Raw genomic sequence first — 16843 nt, 5'->3', positions numbered from 1 at the left:
ATATGGGCCAAGTATGGTGGATCACACCTGTAATTCCAGCACTTTGGGAGGCCAGGGTGGGAAGATCACTTGAAGCCAGAAGTTTGAGAGTAGCCTGGGCAACACAGCAAGACCCTGTCTCTACAAAAAAATTTAAAAATTAGCTGGGGATGGGGTACACACCTGTCGCAGCTACTCAGGAGGCTAAAGCAGAAAGACCACTGGAGACCCAGAGTTTGAAGCTACAGTAAGCTATGATCACACCACTGTATTCAAGCCTGGGTGACAGAACAAGACCCTGTCTCAAAAAAAAAAAAAATTATATTAATTTAACTTACTTTTGTCAAATATAGGTTTTTTTAATTATACTGTTCTTTTAGCTTAACTTGGGCATTATTGAAAAACTTAAGTCTTTATTAACTTACTGACTTCACATAGTTTTTCAAAGTATGTACTAACAAAGAACCAAAGATAATCAGTATAAATGAACAGATGCAAATTATTTATAATTAAGGCATCAATCAAATGTAAATGAATATTTGCCAAAACAAAATACAAAATGTTAATTTATATTAAATAATTTTCATGAAATTACATTTACAGTTACTTAAGCAGTGAACCTTAAAAGACAACTTTTTTCTACTTAAACTTTATACTATCAGCTCTATTATCAAACACTCTGAACTACCAAAGAGCTAATTATTAATATTGTTTTTACATTATGTAATGATAAAAATCTATCCCACAAACACATTCATAAAGAAACCCCATTACTGCATTAACTACAAATTTAGGGTGGAAGGTCTGTAGAAATAGCAGCAATAAAAAAGTATAGCTAAGAAGCTATCAGTAAGTTTTGGGAATATAGGAAAAGAACCATGATCTAAATCCTCTAAAATCAGTCAATTTTTTTAAAAAATTGGGTTACTTATTTTAATTTTTGTCACCTTTGCTAAAACATTCTGAATATGAACAGATATATATGTGTAACATTAATGTGACCAGATACCAAGCAACAAAAGTATTTTTAAGCTGCTAAAAGAAAAACTGCATCTAGCTGCTACTAAAGAATTGGAACATTGGGTGGCACTCCTGTAAAAGAAATAATTACTGTAACATAGAGGCTGAGAAAATGAACCTAAAGAGTAACATTATACTGCTTAGCCAATCCAGGTTATTTAATAAAATATACTTGAAAAGAAATTACTTAATTTTTCCTAAATCCATAATCCACACACATCTCTGAGGAAAAGTTTCAGATGCTACCGAAAAAAGTAGTTGTTTTTGGACCTGGATAAAAGGGAGCTTTCATCTTCTCTCTCCCTAATCTCTATCATATGAGTTTACAGTGAGAACGCAAGCAAAAACATATAATGATGCAACTGTATTCCATATATATACACTGGTTTGTTCTATTTACTTTTTAAAAATTTAATTACAAATCATTTTGTACATTTTTGTTAAAATACAGCAGGAAAGCAAACAACATTTTAGTTTAGGCATTTTTGTCTTCTCCAAGCTAACTTAGTGACATCAAATTAAACTAGACTATACTTTTAGTATTTTATACTTTTACTATTTCTCATGAGAAATATTTCACAGTAAGTGTGTGCCTGAGAGTAAAACTTTTTAAAAATGAGATTAAAATATCTTTGGGCTACATGATTTCAACAGAAACTGTATCAAATACCATGTATCAAATCAATGATTAGCTAACTTGTAAAACATAAAAATCTATTAAATAAGAGTATAAAATTTAATATACTGATATAAAAGTAATTTTTCATAGTTATATGGCACATAAATATTTTATTGGTCTTCTGTAAATATATATTGTTTGTTCTTATTGTTATTGTTTTATATTGAGAAATTGTTCTGTTTTTGACAGCCATTTAACCTATGACTAATAATTATGTTTTCTGATTACAGGTGAAACTTCAGTGCAAAGCACTTATCTGTTTAAATACACTAACAAGCAAGAAATTCAAAGTGCAAAATACCTGAATGATCTTCACATTGTCAAATACAAGTGTGATGTGTGACCTGCAAACTGATTATAATATATAACTTTAAAATGATATAATATATAATACATATATAATAATATATAACTTTAAGTATAAAGTTTAAATATAAATATAAATAAATAATATATAACTTTTTTTTTTTGAGACAGTGTCTCACTTTGCCCAGGCTAGAATGAGTGCCATGGCACCAGCCTAGCTCACAGCAACCTCAAACTCCTGGGTTCAAGTGATCCTACTGCCTCAGCCTCCCGAGTAGCTGGGACTACAGGCATGCGCCACCATGCCCAGCTAGTTTTTTCTATATATATATATATATTAGTTGGCCAATTAATTTCTTTCTATTTATAGTAGAGATGGGGTCTCGCTCTTGCTCAGGCTGGTTTCGAACTCCTAACCTTGAGCAATCCGCCCGCCTCGGCCTCCCAGAGTGCTAGGATTACAGGCGTGAGCCACCACGCCCAGCCAATAATATATACCTTTAAAATTTCAAAAACCTAGGGAAGTTCTGGTTCCAGTCATGGTGGAGTAGCTTGTACTTCTCCAACAGGTTCATCTACAACACTTTAAAAACTATCAACTATACACAAAACAACTACTCGAAGAGATTAAAGGGTGACTATAGAAGCAGTACCTCCAATGAAGGGATACTGTATAAAGGTTTGGCCCAGTCATTTCAACTAAAGACAACTTTGAGGAGCCATCTAATTTCAGAATTTCCTACAGTGTCAGCTAGTCTTAAGGCTGCATCACATCCAGCTTCTCCCTCTACCTCTTTCTCCTTCCATTTTCTTCCCTTCAACAGATGTTGATACCAACATTATCCTAATAAACTTCCTTCATGTAATTCTCAGTTTCGGAGAGTTTGAGAACCACAAACTCATGCGTGAGATCTGCATAGGTGCAAATATTCTGTATGTCTGTTATGTAGACACTCTGTGATGAAAGAGGACGTATGCACTAGGCACTTTATATAAGGTGTCAGCATACAACAGAGGGCCCTCTCGAAGAAAAGCACCTGAGTGACTGAAGTACAAGACGAACTAGCCCCATTTTTCATGGAATATCATTTTTATTTGAAAGAATGGCAAACAAATCAGGGTTACTCACTCAAATGATTATATCTGGCAGATTACTTCCTTAAAAAATTTGAAGTAAGCCTGTCATTTCAAGGAAAATAAGTGTCAGCATTTGTTGAAAATGATAAAATTTGAACTTTCAAGTAAAATTTTTTGAAAACTTGTATCTGACAATATGACCTTGACAGCTTGATGAGATCACTAATGATATTAGTAAGTGAGCTCACAAGACCACTATCAAGGTGTCAGCCAGGACTAGCTCTCATCTGAAGGCTCCAAGGAAAATCTGCTTCCAAGTTTATTCAGGTTGTTGGCCAAATTCATTGCTTTGCAGTTGTAGGACAGAGGTCCCTGCTGGCTGTCAGATGGGCTACTCTTAACTCCCAGAGGACACTGGCATTCCTCATCAAGGTTCCTTCCTACCTTGGAACCAGCAACGTATCCTCAATCCTTCTCATACTTCTACTCTTTCTGACTTCCCCTTCTGCCACCAGCCTGAAAAAATTATTTTCTAAAGGGCCCATATAATTAAACTGGGTCCACCCGGATAACCTTCGTATCTTTAGGTCATTTGATTTGGGACTTTAATTACATCTGCAAAATCCTCTCACAGCAATACCTAGAATAATGTTTGAATGAATACCAGGGGACAGGAATCAGGAAGGAGGACCACCTTTATAATTTTGCCTACCACACTTCTCATGGGCTGCTCCTAGCCAATGACTGAGTGCCATGGGTACTTCTGTTGCTGGGAAGCATGTGGCTCCTCTGACAGGTGACTTTAACTCAAGGGCTACCCATCAGCTTTGCCAAAACTTTGACAACTGCACCATAGGGTGAGGGTTTTCTTACCCAACGTTCCTCCCCCTCTTCCACAGGGACCAGACTTGCATAGATCTCTTCCAGTTGGAGTGATGGAATGGTTCTATATCTTGACTGGAGTATGGATTACTCAAATATATACCTTTATCAAATCTTTTCAAACCATACACTTAAGACATGCATTTTACTGTAAGTTATACTTCAATAAATACTATGCTTGGAGTACTATTCAGCTCTAAGAAACAACAGTGATACAGCACATCTTATATTTTCCTGGTTAGAGCTGGAACACATACTACTTACTAAGTGAAGTATCCCAAGAATGGAAAAACAAGCACCAGATATATTCTCCAGAAAACTGGTATTAACTGAGTAGCACCTAAGTGGACACATAGGTGCTACAGTAATAGGGTATTGGGCAGGTGGGAGGGGGGAGGGGGGCGGGTATATACATACATAATGAGTGAGATGTGCACCATCTGGGGGATGGTCATGATGGAGACTCAGACTTTTGGGGGGAGGGGGGGAAATGGGCATTTATTGAAACCTTAAAATCTGTACCCCCATAATATGCCAAAATAAATAAATAAATAAATAAATACTATGCTAAATCAATATCAATGCTACTTTAAAAAAGCACCCTTGGCCGGGCGCTGTGGCTCACGCCTGTAATCCTAGCTCTTGGGAGGCCGAGGCGGGCGGATTGCTCAAGGTCAGGAGTTCAAAACCAGCCTGAGCGAGACCCCGTCTCTACTATAAATAGAAAGAAATTAATTGGCCAACTGATATATATATAAAAAATTAGCCGGGCATGGTGGCGCATGCCTGTAGTCCCAGCTACCCGGGAGGCTGAGGCAGAAGGATCACTCGAGCCCAGGAGTTTGAGGTTGCTGTGAGCTAGGCTGACGCCACGGCACTCACTCTAGCCCGGGCAACAAAGTGAGACTCTGTCTCAAAAAAAAAAAAAAAAAAAAAAGCACCCTTATCTTTTAGATACATGCATTGAAATAGTTACATATAAAATAATATGTCAGAGATTTCCTTCAAAATAATCCTGGGTGGTGGGAGTGGCTTTGGATAAAACAAAACTGGTCATAATTAAAGACTTTAGACACTAGGTGAGGGGAACATGGTAGTTCATTATAGTCTATCTTTACTTTTGTATACATTTGAAAATTCCTATAATAAAAATATTTTTTACCTAACCAACTCTTAGAAGTGGATACACAAGGAAAAAATTATAATACACAATTGGTTTGAGTACAAATTGATAAAATCTCTTTAAGAAATGACTCTGTCTAAATCTACGAAAGCTGAAACTGCTCATACCCTTCAGCCCAGCAACTCATTTTTAGGATACCCCAGAGAAGTCATACACATATGTACAAGGAAATATGTAAAAAAATCATTCAATGCAGCACAGTCTACAACAACAAAAAATATTTGCAACAATCTAGATACCTTTGTGGCAACAGAAAAAACAATTGTAGAATAGTCATGCAATGAAAATATATGCAATAGTTAAAATGAACTGTATCTTTATGTACTAACTACATGGAAGAATATTAAAAATGAGAAAAAAAGCTGTCGAGTGATAAATATACTTTTTACATAAAGTTCTAATATTTATTATATAATTTACAGGTTCTTTTTTACTTCAACTCAGAAGAAAAATTTTATTTGACAATAAGAACAAATACACACACAAGTCACTACACAATACCAGCCTGTGCTCTTCTCCTCTGCCCTTTCTTTTTTTTTCTATTACTGGTTTAATGAAAGTAATAGTTTTTAATACTGAAAAATAATATACCATATATAGTCTAATACCATACAATACACAGTTTTATTTAGTTTTTTATTTTATTTTATTTTTGAGATAGAGTCTCACTCTGTTGCCCCAGCCAGAGTGCCGTGGTGTCAGCCTAGCTCACAGCAACCTCAAACTCCTGGGCTCAGGCGATCCTCCTGCCTCAGCCTCCTGAGTAGATGGGACTACAGGCATGAGCCACCATGCTTGGCTAATTCTATTTTTAGTAGAGACAGGGTCTCACTCTTGCTCAGGCTGGTCTCGAACTCCTAAGCTCACACGATCTGCCCACCTCGGCCTCCCAGAGTGCTAGGATTACAGACGTGAGCCACCGCACCCAGCCCAATACACAGTTTTAATACATACTATACAATGCTATGTAGTTTTTAAGGATAGACCTATGTACTTTATTAATAGAGAGTGTATCATGAATGAGCATGATAAAGTACCAAATTCAGGATAATGGTTACTTCTAAATAAGAAAAACAATATTAGGAGTTCAACTGTATATGTAATGTTTTAATTTTTTTAAAAAAATATCTGAAGAAAGATGGTAAAATATAAGGAGTTAATGGAGCTGGTATGATGGTTTATGTTCCTCTTTGTACTTTTCTGTTTGAAATATTTCAAAATTTTTAAAAACAAAACAAAAAAGCAATAGTTCAAGAGAGAGATTACTGACAAGCTATCTAACATCAAAGTTTTTAAATAAGAGTTTAAGAATTTCGAATGTCACCTAGTTGATCTCAGAACTGTAAATTATCCTACTTCAAAATACCCACAATTAAATATTAGTTTGAAAGAAAATCTTGTTGATAATACCAATAATACATACTATAAAAATATGAATAACTAAGCTAAAATGTAGCGAAGCATTGAGTCAAATATTTTAAAACTATAAAAATATATATAAAATAAACAGTCTAATATATATATATATACACACACACACACACACACATATATCTTTAAAATATATATCCTGTTGGCTGGGCATGGTGGCTCACAACTATAATCCTAGCACTTTGGGAGGCTGAGGTGGGAGGACTACTTGAGGCCAGGAGTTCAAGGCCAGTCTGAGCAAGACCCCAGCTCTACAACAAATAGAAAAACTGGCCAGGTATGCTGGTGTGCACCTATAGTCTCTGCTACTCAGGAGGCTGAGGCAGGAGGATCACGCAAGCCTGGGAGTTTGAGATTGCAGTGAGCTATGATGACGCCACCATACACCAGCCAGACAACAAAGCAATATCCTGTCTCAAAAACAGAAAATAAATGTGTGTGTGTGTGTGTGTGTGTGTGTGTGTGTGTGTGTGTCTGTCTGTGTATCTCCTAAGCAAATATGAAAAAACGTAAAATTCTATTAAGTTTAGGTGATGGGAACAAGAGTACTGTGATCCTATTCTCTGTACTAGTCTGTGTATTCTGAAACCTTTTATAAAGTTAAAAATATATTAATAGAAACATAACTGAAATATCTGCATAAAGAATGGCAAAAAAATATTGCTTTCTAGGAAACTCTTCCCAAAGATCTCCTTATAAGTTGTTCAAAAAGAAAAGCATTTACTTATTTTTAATCTGATGACTGAATTAATCTAGCAACTTTTAGACAAACAAAACCACCCCTCTAGGGTGGGATGTGGAAAACTATTCTGCATATTAACTATTTATTTAAAGGGGAGTCTCTGTAAGGATAGCTAGGTTCTAAGAACCAAAAACAAAACCACAAGTAGTCGTTCCTATCTTTGAATCCCTACTTCACCATTCCTTTAGTTCTCTAGGTTTTTAAGTAGGACTTCACAGGTTTTGAATGGTGGCCTCCAAAAGCACATGTTCACATCCTAATACTTGGACCCTGTAAATGTTACTTTATTTGGAAAAGGATAAAAATTACAAATTTGCAGATGTAAGTTCAGGATCTTGAGATGAAAATCATCCTGGATTTCAGGTGGAGTCTAAATCTAATGAAGAGACAGAAGAGAAGACAGGGACACCAGAGAGAAGGCCATGTGAAGACAGGCAGTGATTGGAGTTAGGCAGCCCTAGGCCAAGGGACACCTGGAGCCATCAGAACTTGGAATAGGCAAAGAACCCTTGTGCCTTCGCGAGTGTGGTCCTGTTCACATCTTGATTTCAGAGTTCTGCCCCCTAGAACTTTAAGACAATAAATGTCTATAGCTTGAAGCCACCCAAGTTTATAGTCATTTGCCATCTTACCTTCTGAAAGATTCCCCTATCACTTCAGCTAGCTACCTAATATAGTACCTGCCATGGGCTTTAGCTGCCTTAGAATTTCATCCCATATTTACTGTCTTCCTCCCCACACTCTTGCCTGAACCCCTACTTTAGATGTCGTATGTATAAGTATGTATAACCTATTCTAAAACTTTCATCATCTGTAGCAAAAGTGAGTTTGAGTTCCTGGAATTCAGAACTGGTAAAATCACAGAGAAGCATGGATATAATTATAGGTGTGTAAGAACACAACATGATTGAACTTGGTCTTCCAATAAGAGAAAACCAAATTCTATCCTTGGTCAGTAGCAATATAAAAAGGAAACCCAGGAATAAGTGATATCATCGGAGTACAGATTCTCTGGCCAAAGGAAATCATCAACTTTTGACTTTGTACATCATGATATGATTTACAAAACTAATCTGGGCCAGAGTGGTGGCTCACACCTGTAATCCTAGCCCTTTGGGAGGCTGAGGTAGGAGGATTGCTTAAGGCCAGGAGTTACAGACCAGCCTGGACAACATAACATGAGACTCTGTCTCTACAAAACATAAAAAAATTAGCCAGGCATTGTGGCATGCACCTGTAGTCCACAGCTACTCTGGAGACTGAGGTGGGATCACTTGAGCCCAGGAGCTCGAGATTGCAGGGAGCTATGGTTGCACTATTGCACTCCAGCCGGGCAACAGAGTAACATGCTGTCTTTTAAAGAAAAAAAAAAATACTACTGGAAGTGTTTATAGTTAGCTGTAACTTTTTTTTAAAGATTACAAAAGCCATATAAAGAGAGTAAAGCAAAAAAAAGTATGGTCAGCTCAGAGTTTTAGGTATGCCCATATTCCCAGTTTTCCCAGTTCAAATGGAATACAAACCCAGATCTCTGGCTCTTTGACCCAAAGTTCTCCCAGAAGCTGCCCGAATGCTACCTATGACTGCTCAACTTTGGAAAGCACTTTGTATAGAATGCTATCACTTACATGCACCCATGTATGACAGCAGATTAAGAACTAATTTTAAACAGACTTCTCTTTAAATGAACTCTTCACCTCAAACAGTCAAAACCTCGCTGAAGACCACCCGTCCTCACTCAGCTCCCAACATTCTTCTTCCTTCTTTTCATAACTATACAATATTTCTGCCTGAAAGTAAGAAACAAATGATTTTCAAAACTAAAATAGTTCATGGAGTCAAGGCTATAATGCAACAACATAAAAGTCTCACAACAAGCACTAGTTTAAAAAAAACTGGACTATCCCCATTCAAGAGAATATCAGGCAGTCCTTTAAAAAAATGATGAAGTCCATCTATGTACTGATGGGGAAGGGATACACAGGAGTGTATCCTGCAATTTCTTTTGAATTCTGAACCAGGTGAATGTATTAACTATTCAAAACTAATTTTAAATTTTAAAATAATAAAACTGTAACAAAACCATGTATTCTGAAGAGCATTGATTTTTAATGTGGTATTTTTTTCAAAGAGAAACTAGTAAAAGGCAGCTATACTTATCTTAATTTACTATACTCATAATCTGGATGACAAAAATACTGTCAGCAGAGAAAGAATGTATTATCCAATGGTTCTTACATATCTTATTTGAAGCTTTCTAACAATTTTAAATTAGGTTTCATCAAGTGAGTTAACAACTCTTTTTCACATTTTGGATGCTATTACTTCTTACCTATAGATAAATCTGATTTCAGATTGAAAAATACTTATATCTATCATTATCAAAACTGTACAACCAGTATCATTTCATGCCCATCTTTTAAATAACTAGTAAAACAGCTCATATTTTTAGCCAGAAAAAAAATCGCCCTTACTTTCATTTTGATATAAACTGCAGAGTTATTTTTCCCCTAGTCTTAGATAATTATTTATCTCTAGACTTACCTGCAATTTCCTTTGTACATCAAACCACATACTACAAAAGCATGTGTTCAAAAGTGAAAAGGTGGCTGTGGTTCTGGGTGTAAGACATTTGAAATTTTAAATTTTAAACAGAGTAATTAAACCAAACCTGACCATTTGCATACTACTACTCAAAATGGACGTACTTGGCAAGTATACCAAGAAATACAAAAACTATAATGGAATACCTTGCAGGGGAGTTAATTTTAAACACTCATATTTACATAAGATTGAATATATTATTGTGTATGTAAAAGTTTTGTGGATTTTTAAGATAAATATGAAATTTCAAACTAAATTTGTTTGAAAATTTTCAGAGCTACTTAAATACACTGACTGCCACACTAGAAAAAAACATTTTTCCTTGGGGCCACCGTGTTTTATTACAAAAATAGAATTAAAAACTTCAAAAACAAAACAGTCCTCTCTAATTTAGTGAAAAATTTGTCATTTTGTATTGTTTTCTATGCGTGAGTTAAGCAACTTGAAAAATAGTTAACGCAGCTCCTAAGGTGAAGAGACATGTGAGTTACATATGCTTCACAAGGCCTCGGGCTCAAAACTAGCATGAGTTAAATAAAACTTACACGGCAGTTAATATGTTAAGCTCATATCTGACAATAGGTATATCTCAGAAGAAAGTCTGTACTTGGCTAACCTATTATTAGCTATTTGGTTGTTTTTATTTTCCTCATTTAGGGATAATGTATACAAATAAGAAAATAGGATTCTACTTACAAAGTATCTATCCCTCTTTTTGCTCTTGCTCTATCACCCAGGCTGGAGTGCAGTGGCATGGTCATAGCTCACTGCAGCACTGAACTCCTGGGCTCAAGGAATCCACCTGCCTTAGCCTCCTAAATAGCTGGGACTATAGGTACACACCACAATGCCTGGCTAATTTTTTGTAGAGACAGGGTCACACTCTTGATAAGGCTGATCTTGAACTCCTAGCCTCAAGTGATGTTCCCACCTTGGCCTTCCAAAGCACTGGGATTATAAGCAAGTGCTACCTCACTCAGCAAAGGTGTCTGTTCTTACTGCCTTAAAAACAGCACCAGTGACCAACCTCCTTTATATTTGTATCTACAGAAATCAAAAGAATAAACCATTTCACAAAGAACACACAGATGAAGCACACATTCTGCAAGAGGTCTGCAGTTGCAACCTTTATGTGTTTTGGTCAATTTTTATCAAATGACTTCCTATAAAACAAACATTAGTTGCTACCTGCTAGACAGATTTACCTGGTACTATTTTTCAGTATCAATATTTTCATACCGGAACCAAAGAAGACCCCGAATATCAAAAGCAATTCTAGGCAACAAAAACAAAATGGGAGGTATTAATATGCCAGATATCAAACTATACTACAAAGCTGTAGTAATTAAATCAATCCAGTATTGGCACAAAAATAGGAATATTGACCAGTGGAACAGATGTGAGAATCCTGATATAAAACCATCCTCATATAGCCATCTAAGCTTTGACAAAGCAGACAAAAACATACGCTGGGGAAAAGAATCCCTTTTCAATAAATGGTGCTGGGAAAACTGGATAGCCACTTGTAGAAGGCTAAATCTGGACCCACACCTTTCACCTCTCACAAAAATCAACTCACGCTGGATAACAGACTTAAACCTAAGGTATGAAACTATTAGAATTCTAGAGGAAAAAGTTGGAAATGCTCTCCTAGACATCGGCCTAGGCAAAGAGGTTATGAAGAAGTCCCCAAAGACAATCACAGCAGCAACAAAAATAAATAAATGGCACATGATCAAACTAAAAAGCTTCTGCACAGCCAAAGAAACAGTTATGAAAGTAAACAACCTACAGAATGGGAGAAAATTTTTGCATCCTACGCATCTGATAAGGGGCTGATAACTAGCATATACTCAGAACTCACGAAAATCAGCAAGAAAAAATCAAATAACCCTATTAAAAAGTGGGCAAAGGACTTGAACAGAAACTTTTCTAAAGAAGACAGAAGAATGTCCGACAAACATATGAAAAAATGCTCAACATCTCTAATCATCAGGGAAATGCAAATCAAAACCACAATGAGATATCACTTAACCCCAGTGAGTATGGCCTTTATCAAAAAATCTCCAAACAATAAATGCTGGCATGGAACACTCCTACACTGCTGGTGGGACTACAAACTAGTTCAACCTCTGTGGAAAGCAATATGGAGATACCTTAAAGCGATACAAGTGAATCTACTATTTGATCCAGCAATCCCATTGCTAGGCATCTACCCAAAGGATCCAATGACACTCTACAAAAAAGACACCTGCACTCGAATGTTTATAGCAGCACAATTCATAATTGCAAGGCTGTGGAAACAGCCCAAGTGCCCATCAATCCAAGAATGGATTAATAAAATGTGGTATATGTATACCATGGAGTACTATTCAGCTCTAAGAAACAACAGTGATACAGCACATCTTATATTTTCCTGGTTAGAGCTGGAACACATCCTACTTACTAAGTGAAGTATCCCAAGAATGGAAAAACAAGCACCACATATACTCACCAGCAAACTGGTATTAACTGAGCAGCACCTAAGTGGACACATAGTACTACAGTAATAGGGTATTGGGCAGGTCAGAGGGGGGATGGGGGGGCAGGTATATACATACATAATGAGTGAGATGTGCACCATCTGGGGGATGGTCATGCTGGAAAGTCAGACTTGTGGGGGGAGGGGGGAAAGGACATTTATTGAAACCTTAAAATTTGTACCCCCATAATATGCCAAAAGAAAAAAAGAAAAAATTTTCATACCAATAATGTATCTCAAATGGTATTTCTGTTGCAGTATCTTCCATCAGTATACTCCTGTGTATAATACTTGAAAGAACAAATTATCAGAAAGACCTAGTACTTGCATTTACATTCACACAAATCCTAAGGACGATTTGCAAAATTCCTACACAGGACATTTCAGTTTATTCTAAGGAAACTTTCGGGTTAACTGCCCCTTAACTTATTTCCTAAATTTCTATTCCATTCTCTCAGCCACTGACTCTTTTAACTAATTTTTTAAATTTTTTTTTATACATACCTCTACACAGCTAGGGCGGAGGGAGAAAGAAATAGGACATCAAGAAAGAGTCAAAGGATATTTCTAAGTACAGCATTTTTAATAGGTAATGACTAGAATATCACCATTAAGTGATATATTGAATAAATTATAAAGACCTGGAATTTTAAAATATGTTATATTGCAGCACTGTTTTTATAAGGCTACTATGTGTATCTTATTGACCTCTTAATTCATATTCAGTGGATTCAAGAGAAAATGTTTTTCTTATTGTTGCCCTTGGTTCATTAAAATCTATATTTCATAGAACGAAGCTAGTTATCTCACCTGAGAGATGTAAGACTATAAAAGCATCCAAGGAGTAAAATTATACCACAAAATGTTAATGATAAATAGCGTGTAAAAGCATAGAATGATTATCTAAATAAAGCTGATATCTGCAATTCAAAATCCATAATGTGAAATTTGATGTTACTGAACAATACCGTGCACTTGGCTCACACTAACATCAATGAGATGACCAAGCACATCCATAGTATAGTTTTTTTGGGGTTTTGTGTTTGTTTTTCTTAAGAGACAGGGTCTCACCCTGTTGCCCAGGCTGAAGTGCAATGGTGCAATCATAGGTCACGGCAGCCTCAAACTCCTGTATTCAAGCGATCCTACCGCCTTAACCTCCCTAATAGCTGGGACTATAGGCGTGCAGCACTACCATGTCCAACTAATTTTTCTTTTCTTTTTTTTTTTTTTTGAGACAGGGCCTCACTATGTTGCCCAAGCTGGTCTATAACTCCTGGCCTCAAGCAAGCCTCCTGACTCAGCCTCCCAAAGTGCTAGGATTACAAGCATCAGCCACCTCACCCAACCACAGTTTGGTTTTAAAATACAGAATTTTAAAATACAGAATTTCAAAAATATACAAATTAAAATTTTTTAATCTTTAAAAACAGAAATGATATCACTTTCTCATAATAAGTTCTAATACTATTTTAAATAACATTAATTCAAAATATATCTAATTTTAAAATAAAAAACATAAAACTTTAGATTTAAATGCATTTTCTATAGTTTAATTTCCCAAAATAAAATTAATTAAAAGAAAGATAAAAACCATTGACTCCAGCTTGGCGTGGTGGTTCACGCCTGTAATCCTAGCACTCTGGGAGGCTGAGGGAGGTGGATTGCTCAAGGTCAGGAGTTCGAAACCAGCCTGAGCAAGAGCAAGACCCCATCTCTACTATAAATAGAAAGAAATTAATGACCAACTAATATATATAGAAAAAATTAGCCAGGCATGGTGGTGCATACCTGTAGTCCCAGCTACTCGGGAGGCTGAGGCAGGAGGATTGCTTGAGCCCAGGAGTTGGAGGTTGCTGTGAGCTAGGCTGACAACACGGCACTCACACTAGCCTGGGCAACAAAGCGACACTCTGTCTCAAAGAAAAAAAAAAAAAATCATTGACTCCATTCATAAATTACCTTTTAAGAAATAACTAGATTTCATGATGACTCGATGAATTTTAAAATATTAAGCTAATATAGTTTAAGTCTCTTTGGAAAACTAAAAATAATTTGTCACAACTATCAAAATACAAAACTATATTGACTCAGCAGCCATTGCACACGGTTATATTATCTACCAACTATATGACTTATATCTTCATATTTATTTCATCTATTAACCCTATATTTACTCATTACTCAAGAAAGGCTAAGTAACTTGTCAAAAATCACAATACCAGTAAAAAAGGGAGCCAGAATTCAAATTTAGGTTGACTAAATCCAAGACCCTTGTTTTATTTACCAAGGCATGCTCAGTTTCCAAATGATCACAAAAATCATTCTGCTAGTTACTACATTTGTTTTTTACTTAGTTATTTAAGTTTAATATAGTTGATATCTGGAACTGAGATTTCGAACATCTGTCAAAACTTGGTCTACAGCTGAAATTTGCTTTAAGGTTGAAAACGTCTAATAGATACTTTAAGGCCTATAAATTGTAATTTTGAAAAGACACATACTATCTTAGGAACACACTTTTAACGAGAGGGCTACAAAATCAATTACTAAAAGAATTTGTAAGATTCAAATAATTTTTGCCAAGCCTCAAGTTTATCACAGATGTCATAAGAAAGATAATTCATAGCAAGAAAGAAACTTCTAAAAAATATATTGTCTATTATCACCACATACTATTTTATGCAAAAGATTCCAAACCATAATCCTGTAGTTCCCTAGTGGTTCCTTTTCTTAATATTTCATATTCATATTTCATTTTGCCTGCACAGAAAAAAAATGTTGGCATGAATAGCAAATCTCAGATTTAAAGAAATATAAATCTCCCTTTGTTTATAAATCATTCATCCACTAAACAAATATTTACTGGCCATGTATTATGTCCTAGCCGGTGGGAATATTTCAGAAAACAAAATCTCTGCTCTCTTGGAGTTTACGTTCTAGATGGGAGGACAGATGTTTTTAAAGGATTACTTGTTAGATGGTGGTAAGTGTTTTAAGCACATTAAAGGGAATAAAGAATACCCAAGACTGCTGCTTTAGAAGGAGTGATCAGAGAAGTTCTCTGTGAGGAGGTGACATGTGAACCGAGTGAATTATGATGATTTAGGCAGATGGAATCACAAGTGCAGAGGCCATGGGGCAAAGGCAGGCTTTTGGCCAGTGTGGTGCAACAGAGCAGTGAGGGTGGGTGGAGCGGGTGGGAGAAAAGGCTCCAGAAATTGGTCCAGACCTCACAGGGCTTTCCAAACTGTCCTAAGAACCCCTGAAATAGGGAGCTAATGAGAGGTTTTTGCAAAAGAGGAACATGGCTCTTCTCACACTAGAAAGGACTAATCTGTCTGCTTTATAAAGACTAGAACAAAGCAGGACAAAAATCAAATAAAGAGACCAGTTTAGGGCTGCTGCCTTGGTCTAGTCAAAGAGGTCATGGTGATTTAGACCAAGATGGTAGTGATGCAGGTGGTGACAAGTGGCACAATTCAAGACACATTTTGATGGTAGGAGCAAGGGAGTTTGGTGACGGAGTCGATGTGGACCAGAGAAAAAGTCACCACAGACCCCAAGGTTTTTGATGACCCAAGGTAATTTTCAGTCTTCTCAATTACAGCTCTGACTACCCCTAAATTTTCCAAGCTTGAGTAAAGTTCATTTACCCTGAATTTCCTCCCATATTAGAGGCCAAACATCATGGAATTTATTTATAGTTCCTGCAAACTTTGAGGACACAGAGCACTATTATGTTAAATTAAGGATTCTTCCTTCTAACTCTTGTACCCTCTCAGGAGTAATTCCTAACAACTAACCCATGTAAATGGTGTTTTGTCATTCTGTGCCCTTTCTTCTCAACCTTTTTCTCACTTCTTATGACCCAGTAAGACAAAACATTACACACTGAGGACACAATGAGTGAAAAATCTACCCATGGTCATTCTCCAATCAGTGATTTCATGGGCCCCTAGATTTACTAGTCTTTGCGGCCTCTACCTCCACCACATATCTATATCAGCATTACTCCCATTTTGCAGATGAGTAATTTCAGGATTAGTCAGATCACCTATTACCTGGAGTGACAGAGCTACAAGGTGTCCCAGGGCTGAGGACCCCAGAGCTCATTCCCTAACCTACCATTATACTAACCACCTAGAATAACCCTCCTAAAATACAAATCGGATGTTATCAGTTCTATTTAAATACTTCCAAGCTCTGTTAACCACCAACAAAATAGAATTCAAACTTGTTAGCATGTCAGGTTTGGCACTCTCTCTAATTAATCTCCTCATTCTGCACATTATTGCCAATTTAGACTACTGGCCATTTTCCTGTGGCCATTTTCCAAACCTGTGTCTACTCTCACATTAACCCATCAAACCCTGCCTCCATACTCAATCTTTTGAAAAGAAAGCTAGTTATTTAAAA

At 36.4% G+C, this 16843-nt stretch overlaps 1 protein-coding gene across 5 annotated transcripts in view; it reads right to left on the bottom strand.

The window, feature by feature from the left end:
- The window catches only part of ARHGAP32 (Rho GTPase activating protein 32), a 319968-nt gene that overhangs the window by 252099 nt on the left and 51026 nt on the right, over positions 1-16843 (bottom strand). Inside the window, exon 1 of one of the 5 annotated variants that reach the window (XM_020286790.2) lies at positions 163-2091. The exons of the other annotated variants lie outside the window; for them this stretch is intronic. The gene's annotated coding sequence lies outside the window, so the exon portion shown is untranslated. Of the gene's footprint in view, positions 1-162; positions 2092-16843 lie in introns of those variants that run through there. 5 annotated transcript variants of the gene reach the window in all.

Source organism: Microcebus murinus, chromosome 4 (genome assembly GCF_040939455.1).
Source record: "Microcebus murinus isolate Inina chromosome 4, M.murinus_Inina_mat1.0, whole genome shotgun sequence".
NCBI lineage: Eukaryota > Metazoa > Chordata > Mammalia > Primates > Cheirogaleidae > Microcebus > Microcebus murinus.
Note: the sequence above shows the minus strand (reverse complement) of the source record. Positions and strands in the feature narration are given on the sequence as shown.